This window comes from Macrotis lagotis, chromosome 1, assembly GCF_037893015.1.
Source record: "Macrotis lagotis isolate mMagLag1 chromosome 1, bilby.v1.9.chrom.fasta, whole genome shotgun sequence".
NCBI classification, from domain to species: Eukaryota; Metazoa; Chordata; class Mammalia; order Peramelemorphia; family Peramelidae; genus Macrotis; species Macrotis lagotis.
Genome location: NC_133658.1, coordinates 262,372,454 through 262,390,300, shown reverse-complemented (window position 1 = coordinate 262,390,300; position 17,847 = coordinate 262,372,454). Strand labels below are relative to the sequence as shown.

At 39.2% G+C, this 17,847-nt stretch overlaps 1 protein-coding gene and 1 long non-coding RNA gene across 4 annotated transcripts in view; one reads left to right on the top strand and one right to left on the bottom strand.

Annotated features, from left to right (window-relative positions):
- Nucleotides 1-17,847, top strand: part of PMEPA1 (prostate transmembrane protein, androgen induced 1) — an 85,228-nt gene that overhangs the window by 3,505 nt on the left and 63,876 nt on the right. The window lies entirely within an intron of this gene.
- On the bottom strand, nucleotides 9,308-15,913 carry LOC141504930 (uncharacterized). Of its 2 annotated transcripts, none has more exons than XR_012473510.1 (3): nucleotides 15,825-15,913; nucleotides 14,849-14,942; nucleotides 9,308-10,604 (listed from the first exon to the last, which is right to left on the bottom strand). It is a non-coding gene; the product is annotated as an uncharacterized LOC141504930 (long non-coding RNA). The 2 variants fall into 2 exon arrangements; XR_012473509.1 differs by lacking the exon at nucleotides 9,308-10,604 and adding an exon at nucleotides 14,150-14,610.

Here is a 17,847-nt window from a genome sequence, read left to right as displayed (position 1 = left end):
TAACTGTCTGCTCTTCCAAATAGACTTCATTTCTCACTTCTGATGAAGTGAGGCTCTGGGGAGGCTGACCTACAAGGTTAGTATGGCTCACACTTTCGCCTGCCTTTTAGGTGTTCTAATTAGTTCCTGCATTCAATATATTTTTTAAACACTGTCCTTAATTGTTTGAGAAAAGAAAACTGGAAAGGCAAGGGCACATCTTGAAAATGTTTCTCTATTACAAATACTAATCAGATTTCCCTAAAAGGTTGTATTAGCATGAGTTAAATGGTCCTGTATTCAGGTCTCTTTATGGAAGAAAATTTGGAGAGTGTCCTAACCAAAACCTATTTTATAGAAGTACTCATCTCAGATGTATTTTCAAATAATAATTTATAGTTGGTTTTAAGAACAAAGCACTTGAAATGGGCCAGACTCGTAATTTTTATTTTGAGTTAACATTTGCAAATAATGTGGTTGACAAAGGTACTGAATAAGCCATTTTATCTAGACTGTGCAGCTAGTCTTTTTCCCCTCCCTGTGTTTAAATTTCCTCAACCATAAAATAAAGGTTGGATCAGACAAATTTCTTCAAATCCATCAATCAACAATAATTTATTATGCATCTACCAGATATCTAGCACTGAGCTAAACCCTAGTTTATACAAATGCAAAACAGTTCCTGCCCTCAAGAAACTTAAATTCTATTTCTTAGCAGCCCAGTTTCAAAAATCTCTTACAACCTTGCCTTCTAAAGTCATTCTATGTTTTCAGGTCCCTTCTTTCCAGGTGATTTAATATTTTATATGCAGACCCTGCCCTCATGGAGTTGGCACCACTAGAAGGAGCTGACTCATACACAAAAGCCAGACTTTAGTCTTATCTTGGGGATGAGCTCTGGGCTTCATGCTCTCCCATTGATATCATTGGCATGCTTCAGTTAGGATCATAGAATTACAGAATGTTATATCTAGAAAGGACCTTAGAGATAATCAAATAAGGAAACTGAGTCCCAGAGAAGTAAAGTGACTTCCCTAAAATTGAACAGGGAAACAATTCCACCAGCTTAATTCCCTGAAGTTCGTTATGTAGTTCTTTGTACTGTGTTACCCTTCCATGACCAAAGAAAAGTCAAGTTAGCCCTTTATAGGGAATATTAAAAAGCATATCATCCTAGATTTGAGTGTGTCTTTTGCAATATATGTAGATTTATTTACTTTGGCTATCATTCATATAACTCCAGGGGGTCTGGGTAGGCCTTTAGACTTCTTTGACTTTCACTAGGCAATAGGGGATGGTTTGAGAGTCAGAAAATGCAGAATTTCAATTAAATAGTTTGCTCCCTGAAAACAGATTGCAATGGAACACATCTCTTTTTTTAGGAAATGGGGGGTGGTCACTGGGCTTAAAAGCTGCCAAGTGCTAACAGACTTCAGATCAAAGGACAGGTGTTTAAACTGCCTACTTTTGAGGAAAGAACTGTTCTTCTGGCAAGTTTTTGTTTTGTTTTGTTTTGGATTTTTGGGGAACTCTGATTGACTTCTCACTGACTTCTAGAAAAAGAACCTATTGGTTTTTTATTGAAGTTTCTGATAAGCCAAGAAAAATCTTAGGGTTGTGAATCCCAGGGAGTATTTTGGCAAATGCATCCAATTATTCAACAAGTATTTCTTGAGCACCTACTATGTGATTTGATCACCTAGTTGGCACAAAACTCCTGTAGTCTGAGCTCTTAATTGAATATGGACCGACTGCACAGAAGGGCAGCTGGGAGGCAGTTAGAGTGGAGTAGAAGAATTTCTCAATTTGTTATCTAAAAATGGGGAATTGGAATATTAGCTCTATTAGCTACTCAGTGGTGTGACCTTATGCAGATCACTTCACTTTGCATTCTAATTGCTATATAAATCTGGTTTTTAAAAAAAAAAACCCTCTGCTTTCCAGAATCCTGCCATTTTGAATTCTCTTTCCAAAGTAGCTCAATATGACTTTAATGTCATTGATTCAACCGGATCCTAGTTTTAAAAAATCAGAGATTTAGAACTAGGAGGAATTTTAGATGGCATCCAGGTCAAAACCCTCACCCTACAAGTAAAGAAAGTGGTCCTAGAAAAGGGTTGAATGACTTGTTTGGGGCTACACAGTTAATTAAGTAACAAAATTGGAATTCAAACTCTTGGCTTTTTACTAAAAATTCAGTGGTAGAACTAGGATTTGAACCCAGTCCTCAGGTACCAATTCCATTACTCATTCCACCATGCTCAACTATTAACACTCTAATCCAGGAGTTAACAAAGTATTAACTGTAGTTGTAATTTGCTGACCCCCACAAATCAAACATTTTCTTTCTTTCCAGTTTGAAGGGTGTACAGTTTCTGTTTTGTCTTTAAAAATGTCTGGTAAGGTTCCTTTCATAAAATCTTCAGATTAAGTCACATCCTCCTACTCCAGGGGATGAATTACTAAGTATTTTTATTTTTGCCCTGGGAAGGGGGGGGGTACTCTTTATTGGATAGAGGAGGGAGGGAGGGAGGGAGAGAGAGAGAGAGAGAGAGAGAGAGAGAGAGAGAGAGAGAGAGAGACCGACCTATTAAATGATTTGTGTTTATGTCTTTTTTTTTGAGCTGCAAATTCAGGATTTGGGATCTGATTTGTTCAGTAATGATGTTCATTAAAAGAGTTTGCAGTATAATATCCAGTATTCACCACTTCAGGGTTGTCTACAAGGGTTTTCTGTTGCTTCAGAATCACACAAAAAAATCAACTCAGACTTGAGGTATTTGCCATTTACCTAGATTGAGAACATCCCGGCATTGATGAGAAGGGATCTGTGACTTTAAGTATTAAAGTAAAAAGAAAATCATGCCAATGAATCTCTCCCCCATCACACATGCTAATATATTTTAGGGGGAGGTGGGTTGGCCCAGATATTTTGAGGCCATCTTGATTTCAAATGGTTTTCAGTTCTGGGCAAATAAGGCAACTGGTTTCTGTGAAGGAATTAGACTTAAGGATACACAGAAGCAAATGTTGAATTATTCCAGGCTCAAGGCTGGCTTTCTCAGTGACTCAAGGGATGAATCTTCTGTAGGCATACCAGTCTCTCCAGCCACATTCTCCACCCCCCCCTCCCCACTTCCTGGTTAAGCCAGTTAAAGGGTTCAGGGTAACAGGTCAGGGGTGAGCTCAATGTTTGCTGAGTCTCTAAATAACTAATTATTCCTCTCAACAAACATAGTCATGCTACACCCTTCTCACTTTGGTGGCCAGCTTCCCAGTTCTCTGGAAATGGTTAAAATCTCTTTCTGATGAAGGGAGGAGAAGAAAAAAAACTCACAACAAATGGCTCCTGGGTGAGTTGTGTAAATTTATGCAATAGCCTTTCCAAATGAAAGAGTCTTGCTAAGTTGTTCCTGGAGTAAGGCTTCTCTTATGCCAAAACTCGTGTGTGTGTGTGTGTGTGTGTGTGTGTGTGTGTGTGTGTGTGTGTGTGTGTTGGGGGATTGGAAGGAGGGTTCTTTCGTCTCCAAGACTCTTAACTGTGGAAGCTCCCAGAGGTCAGATTCAGGGACAAGTTGCCAAAAGGAAATATACAGTATCGAGTCTTTTGTAGAACAAAACTGGAAACGTTTAGAATTATCTATAATCTGAATTCTTTTACTGATGGAAAATAAGTTATTCAGTGTCCTTTTGCAGCTGAAGGAGACTTTGGAGTTGTTTTGTTTTGTTTTTGTAAAGGTTACTGGTTTTCAACCTGCCTGGGTGGTTTTTGCATAAAGAGCGTTTTCATTGCTGCCCATTTTCAGGTACAGTAATACTTAATCCTCAAAAAAAAAAAAAAAAAAAGCTTACAGATGGCTCTGAGTCTAGGGTCATGCCAAAGAAAGAGAAGACGCTCTTACAAATGGATTTCTCAATTCCAGTCTCTTGCCAGCCTTTGACTTTCCTTGTGCCTCACTCTTGGGATGAATGAGCCTGAATTGACAGGTCATTTTTAGTTGTCAAGTCAGTTGATGTGCTCACAGGTGTGAATGATGATGACACCTTCCATCTGCTATCCCTTAGGATTGTGGGGAGGTTTTCCCCAATAGTTGAGATGGGTACAATAACCAATCTTTTCTCTCACTTGGTCTCCCTTGTGCCAAGCCACATATGTGATTTTAGTGCCCTACACTATGAGATACTCAGTTACTGCAGCTGCTGGTCCTGAGTGATTAGAAGTACACTCTTTGGCCAGGGAAGGAGGTAAAGCTGTTTCTTTCCTATGGGGGCTGTGATCTAAGCTTTCTTATTGCTATGCTCTAACTATTCAGTTAACTGGCATAAACCAAAGAATCCACACTGGAGAATTTGCTTGGCAAATGTTTGATTAAGTCCTTCAAGAGAATGGATATCAATATTGTTGTTTCAGGGATTTTTCACTTAATTTAACTGTAACAATTTTGGAAACAAAAGTAAAACCACACAAGGCTGACAGATAGCCCCTGATCATTCATTCCAAACTCTCAGGGACCCTCTAAATTGAGGGTCCTCCATAGATGACTGGAGATAATGATAGGAAAATGAACAGGCATCCCATCTGATGATAATCTATGGCTTAAAGAGGAAGAACGATTTCAAACCTCAAAACCCAGGATTATAGGGAGCTGGTAGTATAGTGACAAAGCTTTCTTTGACAGACACCGTGGCATAGGAGTCAGACTGTTTCTGGTACTTTTACTCCATGGGTGACCATATGCCAAATCACTTACTCTTGTACCTCAATTTCCTAATCAGAGCCGATATGTATTATTGGTAGCATCTCAAGTGTTGTAAGGTTCCAGTGTAACAATGGACATAAGGTGGTTTGTAAACCTTAATTTTCTATGCAGATATCAGCTATTATTATTAGCCTGCTTAGACTCATCTTCCCCTATATACATTGCTACTGTGTTTCTTGCTGCTCTGTATCCCAATCTGGAGGCATGGACTAAAACTTGATGTGCCAATGCCTGAAATGATTTTCAGGGTAAACCACTTGATGGCTGATAGCTAACTTTTCCTTTCAGTGAGGAGTTAAGATGACATTAATAAGCAGATTTTTTGACACCTCATTTCTTGTCAGCCTGTAGCACGGAGGTGTTTGCTACCAACTAGAATATGTCATTTTGGAAGAGTTATCATGGGTTATTGTGAAACCGCTGGAATTAGCTTGCCAACATGGAGTGATACTGAAAATTAACCCTCCTTGGTATTTGAATAATAAGTTTGGAAGTGTCCCTAGACCCTGGTGGTGGGGGCAAACTCAACTTTCCTGTCTCTTCCTCATTTTCTTATCTTTAATATTTTCTGTTGGAGAATCATTACAAAGTAATTTATGTTCTACCCCTAAACTACCTGCGACTTAGGTCAGAAATTGAATTTTTAAAGCTTCCAGAGAACAAATATGGAGATCACCTGGCCCAAGGCTTCTTTTTTAATAAATGAGAAACTGAGTCCCACAAAGAAGTAGTAAATGGTGAAGCCATGGTAGGAACCTAAGTCCTCTAACTCCAAAGCCAGCATTTGGTTCATTCTAGTATATGCTTCAGAGGTGGGGAGGGAAAAGGAGAGAGTCCAACAAACAGTTACTTGTCCTAGACATTCAAAAAAAGAAATCATTTGAAGAATTTTCCACTTATTTGGCCCTTCCTTTTTGCGCATATGGGTCTTGTTTCCACAGCCAGGCTAAAATTTTCTTTGAGAAACTAGGGATTTATTTTGTACAAATAGATCATAAACTCTTAGGGACTTATTATACATTGGAGCCTTACATTCAGAAGGTGCTCAATAAATACTTGACTGTTGGCAGGCACATTTGAATTCACCTTTTACCTTGTTTGTGGATTTAAAACTTTAAGGCATTTTAGAGATCCATTAGTCCAACTCCTTCCTTTTAGAGATAAAGAAACTTGGACCCAGGGCAGCTAGGTGTTGCAGTAGAGCACTGGCCCTGAAGTCAGGAGGACCTGAGTTCAAATTTGTCCTCAGACACTTAATAATTATTTATTTGTGTGACCTTGGGCAAGTCACTTAACCCCCTTGTCTTGCAAAAACTAAAAAACAAAAAAAAAAAAAAGAAGAAAGAAAGAATGAAATTTGGACCCAGGTGGGGAAATGACTTTGGCCAAGGTCACTCAGGAAACAAGTGAGAGAACCAGGACTGAACCCTGGACCTCTGACTCTACCACTCTTGATTGTTCTGGTACAGCCTGATTTGAATCTGTAGGTTTCTATATTTCTGACTGTGTTGTGGGAGATCTGAAAATAAAACTAATACCTTTTTTCCCTAAATTGAAACCCAACAATCAGTCATTAGGCCCTGCTGATTTGAGAAAGGTACTGGGGGAGAGGGGGAAGATTAGAGATGGGAACGTTGTCTATGTAGGGGACTGGTTTATGTGGTTCTGGCCTCAATTAAGCCTTCCTTATGAAATCAAGGATACCTCCTTTCCACAATGGTTATTGCATTTAGCCCAAATGAGTAGGTTTAAGTATTTAGGAAAAGTTAGCATTTATTTATGGCAGTCTAGGTAACAGAAATCAATAGAAAGTGGTCTTTCAGCAGGAAAACTCTGTTCCTTTTGCCACTACTAAGGGCTTCAGGTCTCTACATGTGCAACCACCCACCAATCCATTACAGCTAATTTCTTGGCACTGGAATTGCAAACGATATTTATGGTGACAAGAAAACCTACCTCCCTGCAGGAAGCAACAGGATGTAGATTATATGACTCTAGGCTTTGACTTCACCAAATGAAAATTCTCCCATGTGTACAGTTGTTCCTTTTAGAAATGACTTGGATACATTCCTATTAATCTTATCTTTTCTCTATCTAGGGCGTAGCACACAGACTTGAAAAGGACACTCCAGCCTGTAATACCCTGAGGCTTTCAAGGAGTTAATGTGTGACACACATATTTGAATGAATTTTAGCTTGTTTTCACAGTTACCAGACTAAAACCGACACATTTGAAGGGCCTGCGGACTTAAGAATATATCAGTCTGTTCCTGTTCAGTGTCTCACTCCTTTCAAAGAATTGCAGATTTTTTGTTTTATTTTTTAGGAGGGGGCAGGGAGTGGTAAAGACTCGGGGTGGGAGGGATAAATTGGCTTAGCATCCCACAAAATGTTTCAAATGAACTGCTGCAGATTTCAGATGTATTGGGTAATTCAAAGAGGAAGACTTTCTTTCCAGACATATTTCAGCAGCAACTATTTATCATTATTATGTATCAGTGAGCTTGGGGAGCTACTTTTTCCCAAGAAAAAAGACTTTAATTATTGGTAACAGGCACTATCTCGAGACAACTTTGTGATCTGATTTTTTTTTTTTGGTGTTTTCTCTGTAGCAGAGTTTTTGTGGTATTTTTTTGTTCCTTTTAAAAAAAAAGCCCCTCAAGCCAGCATTGTACTAATTCTTTTCTCCTTAAAGAACCTTTACCCTTATCTAGATGAAACCAGAAAAGTCTTACCTCTGCCCTACTAGACTGGATATAATTTGCACAAATTGTCTTGATGCCACAAACTCAAGAAAGGCAACCTTGGACATAGAAATCAGGAAGATTGTCTGAGCAGGTTCCATTTCTACTAGCCTAATTTCCTTTAAATCTTCAACAAATTGTATTATGTAATGTGTCTGCCTCACATACTTCCTTGGTTACTCCTGCAGCCCCTTCTGGCTGTTATTGAAATTAGGCCCTCTCTTACTATTGGTACATTCCTGCAATAGCAAAAGAGTTTGTCGGTGATCTTAATGACCAACAATCTTCTGAGACTGAGGATGAAAAATTTTCCTTCCCTCACTTGATGATTTCCATAGCTTTCTTAAAATGCCACTTGTCAGCATCTGAAGTAAGAGTTCACTAAGACAACCATTTGTAGAAACTGGTTTTATTCAAGACATTTTTATTACCATACCCAGAATATTTCATGGAAAATAAAAAAGGTTATCTTATATAAATTGAATAACATAATAACTATCCAGATCAGTTTTTGTCCCTGTTAGGGCTAACTAAACGCCTGCAGAATTTTGCTTCATCTCTGAAGAACAAAAGAAACAAAATTTATACGTATAATTATGGAATTTATTTTTTATTTTTAAAAAGCACCATGACCCTTCAAGGGGTTTGTTGTTGCTAAAATTAATCACCAAGGACATTGTTAGAAGGTTTGTATGCTTTTGATTGATGAGATTTCTTTGCTTCTTGGCACAAAATTTTCAAGTAGATGTGTGGACCTGGCAAGAAGAAATCTTTAACAAGCATAATCCCAACCCTCCCAAATGCATCTTCAAAACTTAAAGCCAATATAACCAGTGTCTATGCAAAAAACCACAAAACCACTATGAAAACTGACAACTTCAGGCAAAGGTCTGGGTGTAGCCTAGGAGCTCCCTGAGCATGCCTGCCCTGATTAAGGCTTTTCAGTTCATCACAGTTTATAGAGGGACTTTTCTCACTCTCCTTGCTTGGGAGCTCCCTTGAGAAAAGACTCTCTGTCTGTATCAATATGTGGTGACGTGGCAGTCCAGACAGGTGTGCCAGCTTAGGAGTAAGGCTAAACCCATGAACCTTCTCCAGCCTTTTGATCCAACAGGCTTTTTGAATTGGCTCTCCAAGGGGGGAGTCTTTACAGACAAGAACAATTATGGCAGTGTTTTGTTTGGACACCCCCCCCCCCATATCTCATTTTGTCAAACCAATCTGCCCTTTAGGGAGATTTTCAACCCAAATGAGCTAGAAGATGGTTTGCCCATGTTGATTAAATTCCCAGGTGTGTTGCATAATCCTCTCTCTCTGTCACCTGGCCTGTGGAAACATAGCCCAAATCTTGGAGATGAACCCTGGCTTTACACCCCAATTCTACCTCCAAGTGCTTTCAATGCAATAAGGGTTCAGCTGACAGACAACTGAAAAACATGGGATCAGGTACAATAGAATCTGTTCCTGAAATCAACTCTTTGCAGGCCATATGCCTCAGAGGGCCCCATGCCTCAGAGAGCCCCACCTGAGCCAGGTGGCATGCATTCAAAATGGATTTACTAGGCTGGGAAGGGGGAACATGCCAGACTTACTGGCCTAATTTGGAGGACAAGTATTTCTTTGGATTCTGAACCATAAGAGCACATATCACTTTTGAGTTTGCATGCACTTTTATGGAATATAAAGCATTTGATCTCAAATATATCTACTAGAAGGTAGTTAAAAGGCTGTGTGACTTTTTGTTTGATATGCATCATAATCTCCCTGCAGAAGGAAATCTTTCTTTGTTATATTGTTCTGCTACAGAGCCAGTTATTTCTTTCTTGGTTTTAAGTTGTTGGGATGGAAGTGGGAAGGAAATGTGCCCAGTGATTCAGTAAGAATTTGTTACTACTTAGATATTGGCTAACGCCAGGTGAATATTTATTCTCCATTTTCAGAAAACACACAAGTAAACACCTCATTAACAATGTCTATTCTGTGTAATCAAGGCCTTGGAAAATAAAGTCTCAAATATTATATTTTCCAAAGATGAAGAAAATGAAATGATCCATCACTGGAAAGAATTTTGTGCTTCTTTTTCCCTTTCCTTTTTTTTTTTTTGCTCTAATTTTCTTCTTGCCGACTGATCTGTTGTAGCAGGTTCGTTACTCTATCGCCTAAAACAATTTAGTCAGTAATAATTCTGTAAACTGATGAATCAACTTTGCGCAAACACCCTGAGTAATTTCTTTGTTCTTTTCTTTTTTACTTTGTAATTGGTGTCTGTCGAAGCCCGGAAGGTTTGGTCTTGTGGAAAGCATGATTCATTTATTGGTGTCTGTGCTGCCTAGTTATCATTCAGGAGTTCCAAAGTGCCTCAGCAAGCCAAGGGTGATTCATACATGGCTAAGCATACGAGCAAATGGGGTCACGGCCATCTGCAGAAACTTTTCTAATCTATTTATGGTATGGGAGAAAGAAGTGGGTGTATTAAGGATGATGGAATAGGTGTCAATTACATTGGTGCATAGAACCGATTAAGTAACACTAACCATCACTTAAAAACCGCTTTCTGTCCACTGCTGGTGATCGTTCCAATAGATCACGGCTAAATGCGCTCATATCTGTTTAGTGTATCAGCCTTCTGTGTTTATGGATGGTGGTTTCTTCAGCAGACAGACATGATACTGGAACTTGTTGTCCCCACAAGACCCAGGGGTGAACACAAAGTTGCCTTTGCCAATCATGCAGACTGATAAAAAAAAACAAACCAAGAGCTTCAGTTTTGTAGTTATTGTTTTTGTTTGTTTTCTTAACTCATCAAGCATATCTCTGGAGAACTCTTGAGGAAAGCTGTTGCAGTAAGGTTTACAAGACTTTCAGGCCCAGGCATTTGTATCCAAAAAAATTCCTCATTTTCCACCCATTTCACTAACAATGGCAATTATTAGCTATTTGCATAATACTGCAAAGCAGTATAAACTCACATAGTGGTGCTGATTTAATTTAATTATAGTAGTCCATTTCTGTTCTGGATGAAATGGTTGCTGACTTCCTTGGCTTTGGAGGGATAAACATCAATTTCTTCTTTATCCAGAGATGGTGATGACAGTGAGGGTGAGGATGAAGATGATAAAGACTGAGGATAAAGATGATGAAGACTGAGGATGATGATAACATATTTCTTTGAGTTTTTCAAGTTTACAGTTTTAACTTTCCTAAATACAATTTTGTAAGGTGGAAATTACAAGTGTCATTATACTCATTTCTCCAAACTGGATAATGATATAAGAGGTGGGACGATTTGCACAGGATCACATTAGCTAGTTAGTTCAAGGCTACTGTAAGAGGGCTGTAAGCTTAAAAAATATTTGATATCTATAATTGAATGTGATTGATTTCCTTTGTAATTATGTGTTTTATTTTATGCATTTTGAAACACCACTCTGAAAAGAGATCTATGGGTTTCACTAGCCTGCCAAAAGGGGTCCATGTCCCCAAAATAAGGACCCATTAGAATCCCTGATCTAATTCAGTTCCTTTATTTTACAGATAGGGAAAATGAAGTCTGGAAAGATAAAGTGACTTGCCCAAAGTCACACCAGTAATAAGTAGCAAAAGACCAGGGATTTGAATCCATGTTTTCTGCCTTCAGATACTAGTAGTATTTCCATCATCCTACATTGTTTCTCTTTGGGGAGGAGGGTCCCTGTTAATAGGCAGGCAGGCAGGCTGTTCCCCCCTGGCCCTCTGTCTGCTAAATTATCATCAATCCCACTTTATGTCAGGTTTAGCAGAATCAAACTAAGTTCGGTTCAGAATCTGACAAGCTCTAATTCAATCTAGGAACTGTTAGTGTGAAAAGCATTACCTAGAATGTTTGATAAAGCAAGACACTCTGAAATAATAGCATAATAGGGCTGGCTCTCTTCCAGAGATCTGGAAAGCTCCTTGATAGAATCCATAATTTTTCTTATAGGGTAGCAACTCTTCATTTTTCCTAGTTCTTTTATTCTATAATTTTCAGCCTTGTTTAATGGAAAGAGAGAACTCAATCTGGAATAAGAGGACCTTAATTAAAATCTTTCTTCCTCTTATTACCTATGAGACCTTAGGCAAACCATTTTACTCCTCCAGGCCTCAGTTTGCTCATCTGTAAAGTGGGAAAGTTGGACTAGATAATCTGTAAGGCACCTTCCAGGTCTATCATAGGATACTTCCTTAAAATAATTTCCAGGACCAGGCAAGAAAGCCTGTCATCCCTTTTCCCTTCAAAGTTCCTCTAGGAATTCTTGGCTGGTTTCTGGCATTCTTGCCATAATGGCCCCATGCCTTTAACTTAAAGGCTAAATATCTCTTGAAGAACTAACTCTTTGAGCTGTTTTCAGTCCATTGTACAAACGAAATTCTTTTCTGAAACCAGGTTTTGTAGGGGTAAAGGACATTAGATTATTGAGTTTGGCAGAGAAAAAGGAGAGAGTTGGAAGAAACTGAGTGTCAAAACAGAGTTAAATTCTGTCTTTTCACATTTTTGCTTTAGGTTGGTGACCTTCCCACCCCTTACCTTTTACCAAGTTTAACCTAATAATCACTCTAGACCCTAGAGTTCAAGCAACAAGAGTCCACTCACTTGGTTAACTTTCTGGTTACTGCTAATTCATGTGATGCCTTTGTCATTTATAGAGTCTTGGAATCAGAGTTGAAAGACCCAGATTCAAACTGCAGCCCTGTCACTCACTGGCCATACAACCTTCAGCAACCCGTGAGTCACCTCCGGGTTCTTCATTTGATGAAGTGGAGATAATGGTGCTTGTCATACCTTCCCCCCCCCCCCCATCCCTAGAATTAAATGAGCTAATGCATGTAAAATATCATGTAAGCTTCAAAGCACCTTGTAAACATAATTAATTCAGCTTAAAACTCAAAGAAATTTCTGAATGAGAGCCACCAGTTTCCAATAGGTAGGAGAAAAAAAAAACAACAAAAAACCTTATACAGAAATTACAACCTTCCTGGAAGTTTTTCAGATGCAATGATGGCCACGTCACAGGGAAGGAGGAATTTTAGAATATCCTCTATTTAAATGTCAGCTATTATAAAAGAGGGGAAAAAAATAGGTGGGCAGTCAAACTCTGTGCAAGAAGTTATCTTATTAAGGGGGCCAGGGGAGCAGAACTAGGGTCAGAGGAAGATTGAGCTAGATAATCTGTAAAGAAAACTGAACATAAAGTTAATGGGAGAAACTTCAGAACATAGAACACAGCATGTCAGACCTTGAAGGAAACTTAGAACAAAAACATTGAATGTCAGAGCTGGGAAGGACCTCAAAAATCATCCAAGTGTGAGAAAATAGAAGCTCAGAGAGTGGAAATGAATTAAGATTGTTCAGCTCATTAATGTCATTATGATTACAACCCAGAGCTTTTGATTCTTCATCCCTGGTTCTTTCTCTGTGAAGGACTTTTGGCTGTCCTTTAAGAAACAGCTAGGTGGAGCAGTTGGATGTGGAGTTAGGAAGACTTGGGTTCGAATTCTATTACAAGATACTATTTAGCTGTGTGAATCTGAGTAAGTCCCATAACTTCGGTTTCCTTATTTGTAAGATGTGAATAATAATAGGAGTCAGGGATAATAGCACTCCCCTCCCAGGGTTGTTGTGAGGATCAAATGAGAGGATAATTGTAAAGGGTTCAGCAGGGTCTCATGCATAGAAAATACTTAATATTTATTCCATCCCCTTGTTTTCCTTCTTCAGAGGTAATTTTAAGTCTCAAGTCAAGAAATGAATCAGACAAGTTGATAGCACTTGTATTCCTTCACGAGCTCCACTTCTGCCAGTTTTTCAGGTCAAAGGTTTATACCAAGGCCAGATCTCTGTTGCTTATTGAGGCAATTAGTCTGCTAAGTCACACCACCCCAGTTCCTTAATGTCACAGGTGAAAGCTGTTTGGGGGCAAAAGGAAAGGGATCGTTGGCTGGCTTCCTTACCTCACTTGGCAGGTACTGACAGGGGCAGTGCTGTTGGTGTACCATAACCACAGAGTTCTTAGGAGCGGCCAGCCAGTATTGATTAAATGTCCTGTGTGCCAGTCCCTAGGCTAGGCAAAAGTCAGTCCTGACCTGGAGGAGCTCACCATTATAGCTCACCATATTCTCTGCTGCAGAAACTATTGGTTGGCTCATCCACATGCAATGGGAGAACCACTTGACCACTTGTAAGAGATCCTTTCCTCCATCTCCCTCCTCCTTTGCCCTAGTGAGGAAACAATCTGAGAAAGACATAGTGATTTATTTTAGGTCCTATAGCTACTCCATAGCAGTATGGGGGTTTGAAACTGGGTCTTCTCACTCCATGTCCAACCCTGGTACAGTCCAGGATGCCGCTCTAAACCGACTGTACAACACAGCTTCATGTTATGCCCAGTCAGCCCCTTGGGTCTTTCTGTGTCGGAGACATTCAGAGACTCATAGTGTAGCCCAAAGCATGAGACTTCTGCCAGGGACTGACAAGACACAGGGGAGCAGAGATACAGAGACACAGGGAAAGCCACCCAGGTAACCAGACTCCCCAGAGTTTCGTGGCTATGTGGCTGACTTGTTCTCCTTCCCGTGAGGACATGCAGCTCTGACAGTATGAGAGCTAGTTTGGGGAAGACCAATCCAGAGGCCTGGACTTTCTTTGCTCCCCCCCCCCCCACCTCCCATGTACAGACAGTTTTAAGAGAGGTGCCCTTTTTGAGGTTAGGGGCAGCGTGAGAAACTCTTGGCTTCTTCTCTGTTATACACCAAGCAAAGAAATAACAGTAAAATGAAGAAATGCTTAATTTGTTAGACCCTGATTCCTAGTCATTTAGTCAATAGGCATTTATTAAGTACCTACATCATGCCAGACATTGTTGGCAAGTTAGTTCTTAAGTCATGCAAGACTCTTAAATTGAATGTATTTTCTTCCCAGTAACAGTAAACTGCAATAAAAGCACTACCCTCTTGTAGGACAGGCATATTCATTTCACAGAGGTTGGCTATCAACATGTCCATTTTCCTTTAGATTTCATCTTGTAGCATGCAGAGAACTTTCTTCAAAATGTTGTGTTCACTGAAAAAACTTTGGCTCTTTACAATGTTTCAAGCCTGCATTGGGGGATCTGAGTCACAGATAAACACTGTCAATTCACTGTGTTTATTAAAAAGTGTACCAGTGTGTTGATGCTCATCTGCCAAGCCCAGTGGGACAAAGCCTTTTTCAGATGGATGGGAGGGGGAAGCTTCCTGAGCCCTAAGAGGGTCTTATTGCCCTCTTCCCTCTGAGGCTCCCACCCCCAATCCAATACCTCTTAGGAATTCTCCAGGATACTTGGTGTTAGTTAACCAATTAGTTCTTACCCTGAGCTTTCTTCTCATCAGATCCTTATTCAGGTGGGGTCTTCTCTCTTTGTCAGCCAGTTTTTATATTTCAGAATCTTAAAGAGGGAAGGATCTAGGCAAAACAGTGAAATAGAGGAAGTTTTCTATCTTTGCCTTTACCCCCATGCCTTTTAGTATCTTCTATACCTTTAAGTTGCCCTTGGACTATAAGGTGCCTATCATTCTGGAATCAGATATAATCATTTATACTGAGCTATTTAGTAGCTTGATATATTTCTTTTATCTAGTGCTTAGTGTTTTTAAGAAGATGGAGAAAATGCTTAATCCAAAATAGTGATTCTCTAATGGTCAAATTTTAAGCACTATTGAACCTGGTGTTTCAGACCTCATTGCTTCCCACCCAGGCCTTCTAACCATATAAATTAATCTTCTGGTCTTCACTCTGTCTCCTCACCTATCTTTGTTTCATACTATTCTTTCAATACTTTTTCCTAACACAGAACTCTGATTATATCCCTTTCTCTTCCCAAAAAAGAGGCAGCTAGGTGGCATAGTGCCTAGAGTACCAGCCTTGGATTCAGGAGGACCTGGGTTCAAATTTGACCTCAGGCAATTTACCAGCTATATAACCCTATTACCTCAGTTTCCTCATCTATAGACTGATGGAAATGGCAAATTGTTCCATATATTTGTCAAAAAAAAAGACAAAAAACCCCCCAAACCAAATGGGGCATAGAGAGTAAGATGCAACTGAAACAACTCAACATCAACTGCTTGAAATTCCTTCAGTGGTTTCACATTGTCTACAGAATCCTGGCAATGGAGGTGCTCTTCAGTCAGACTCTAATCTACCCTTTTAACCTCATCTCAGGTCACTCCCTTTTATATTATCTACGTTCCATTCAGACTAGACTACCATCCCTCTACCACTCTCAGCCTTTCTCTGTCTCTTGTTTTGATCAAGATGTGCCCCATCACTTCAAATGACACCTACAATCTCTTATCTATTGAATTCTCTCCATTCCTTCAAGGTTCAGCTTAGATAGCATCTCATCTCCACAATGAAGCTTACTCTGAGGCAACCCCCCCCCCCAGTTTCTAATAGCAATTTTCCCAGATCTTACCTTTGTACTTAGCTCTTTTGTTGCATCATAGTTACTTCTGTCCATGTCATTTTCACATATTTTATTTTAAGTTTCTTGGAAAGGGTCTGTGTCACATCGATCTTTTTATATCCCAGGTGCTTCTATTTGCAATAGAGGGTGCTTAATAAATACTTGTCAAATGAATTAATTAGATACTTTTGGAAAGGGGTTTTCCCATTTCCCAGAATAAAATAATGTAGTTGATAACCACCCAGAAGACTCTTAAACTAGAGGTCATACTTAATGCCTAAGTCCCTTAACTTTTCTTTAAAGTCAAACACAGTTCCAATGCTATGACCTGCCTTTGTCTTAGTGCTCAGATTGGTTATGAATCGGAAGTTATTCAACCAACTTCAGAGCCAGCACATGCTCATATTATTTACTTCTTGTTTGCTCTGCAGCCACAAATTCCAGATTAGCCAGATCTCAACCTTCTGAGATATTTCAGGGCTCACCTAGAAGCCTACCCATGCTTCACCCTGCTGGGGTTCACTGTACATCTCACCCTGGTCTGCATTCTTTCTTCCCTAGGCAAAGAAGATGTGGGTGATCCCAGACAGGTATGAATAATGTCTCAAGGAGTTAGTCATTCAGGCATAGTTAGCTCAATGTTGTACATTCCTTGTGATCAGGATCCCACGTGAAAATATTCACAGAATCTTAAAGATTCAAAACCCATTAGAAATCTGCAGTTCTGACTCCCGGTAGACTCTATAGTTGTCACTAATACATATATGCACATTCATGTATACACACTGACACTTTGAGAGGCACAATGGTCTAAAGCAGAAAAAAAAGCATAAATGACCTTGGTTTTAATATTCTCTTTGGTCTAGGAGTTTCCCCTTTCTGGACTTAAGCTTCCTTCCTCCTATTCATTCATTCAACAGACATTTGCTAAAGTCTTTGTGCAGATCCTAGGTGAAAAGACCAGGTTCTAGGAGAGATAAGACTTGAGATGAGATACCATCTTTGTCCTCATATAATGTATGGTTTAATGTAAGGACAAGTATAAATAAATTTAATTTGATTCAGTAGACATTTATTCAGCATCTGTAGTGTGTTGTTAAATGTTTAGTAACTAGTTCTCCAAAAAATGTACACACAACACACTTTTAAGTTTAATCTGTATTATTAATATTCTCTACTTTTTAAGTTTAGACTAGCAACAATATAATAAATCTAACCCTGATTTATAGGTGATGATTTCTGAGGTGTAAATGCTCACACTGGAAATTTAACAATCAGCTCTCATGAGCTGATCAGAACTGTCTCCAGCACATCCTTTTGTGAACTAGGCAGTAGAGAGACAAATACAGAAGCGAAATAATCCCCTGTCCTCAAGAAGCTCATAGCCAGCTGACTATAACACATGCTATTATATGTTAAGTCTATCAGAGGACAGTGAAACTAAAGTTCTTTACCTAACAAATGGGGTTAGATCAGAGGTTCCTTACCTTTTTTTTTTTCTGTTAGGAACCCTTTGACCTTCTGGGAAAGTCTCTGAAGCCCTTCTCAGAATACTCTTATTAAATGAAGAAAATAAAAAAAAAATCCAATACATAGAATTACAAAGAAATAAATTATATTAAAATACAGGAATTAAAGAATTTTTTAAATTCAGAGGTCCCCCCAGTTTCAAGTTTTAAGTTCCCTTATGACTTTGATTAATGTATCATTCTTGGATTCCTTATAATGTGTTCATATCTATTTGGGAACCAGGCACGCATTATCACCTAATTCTGTTTAAATTATTCTTGTGGTAACCATCCTCCATTTAATCTTTGATTTCTTTTAACTTGTTTATTTCTTTTTTCTACCCGGAATCTAAATAGGCAGGGATGCAGCGTCTTTTCTCTACATGTGTGCTTT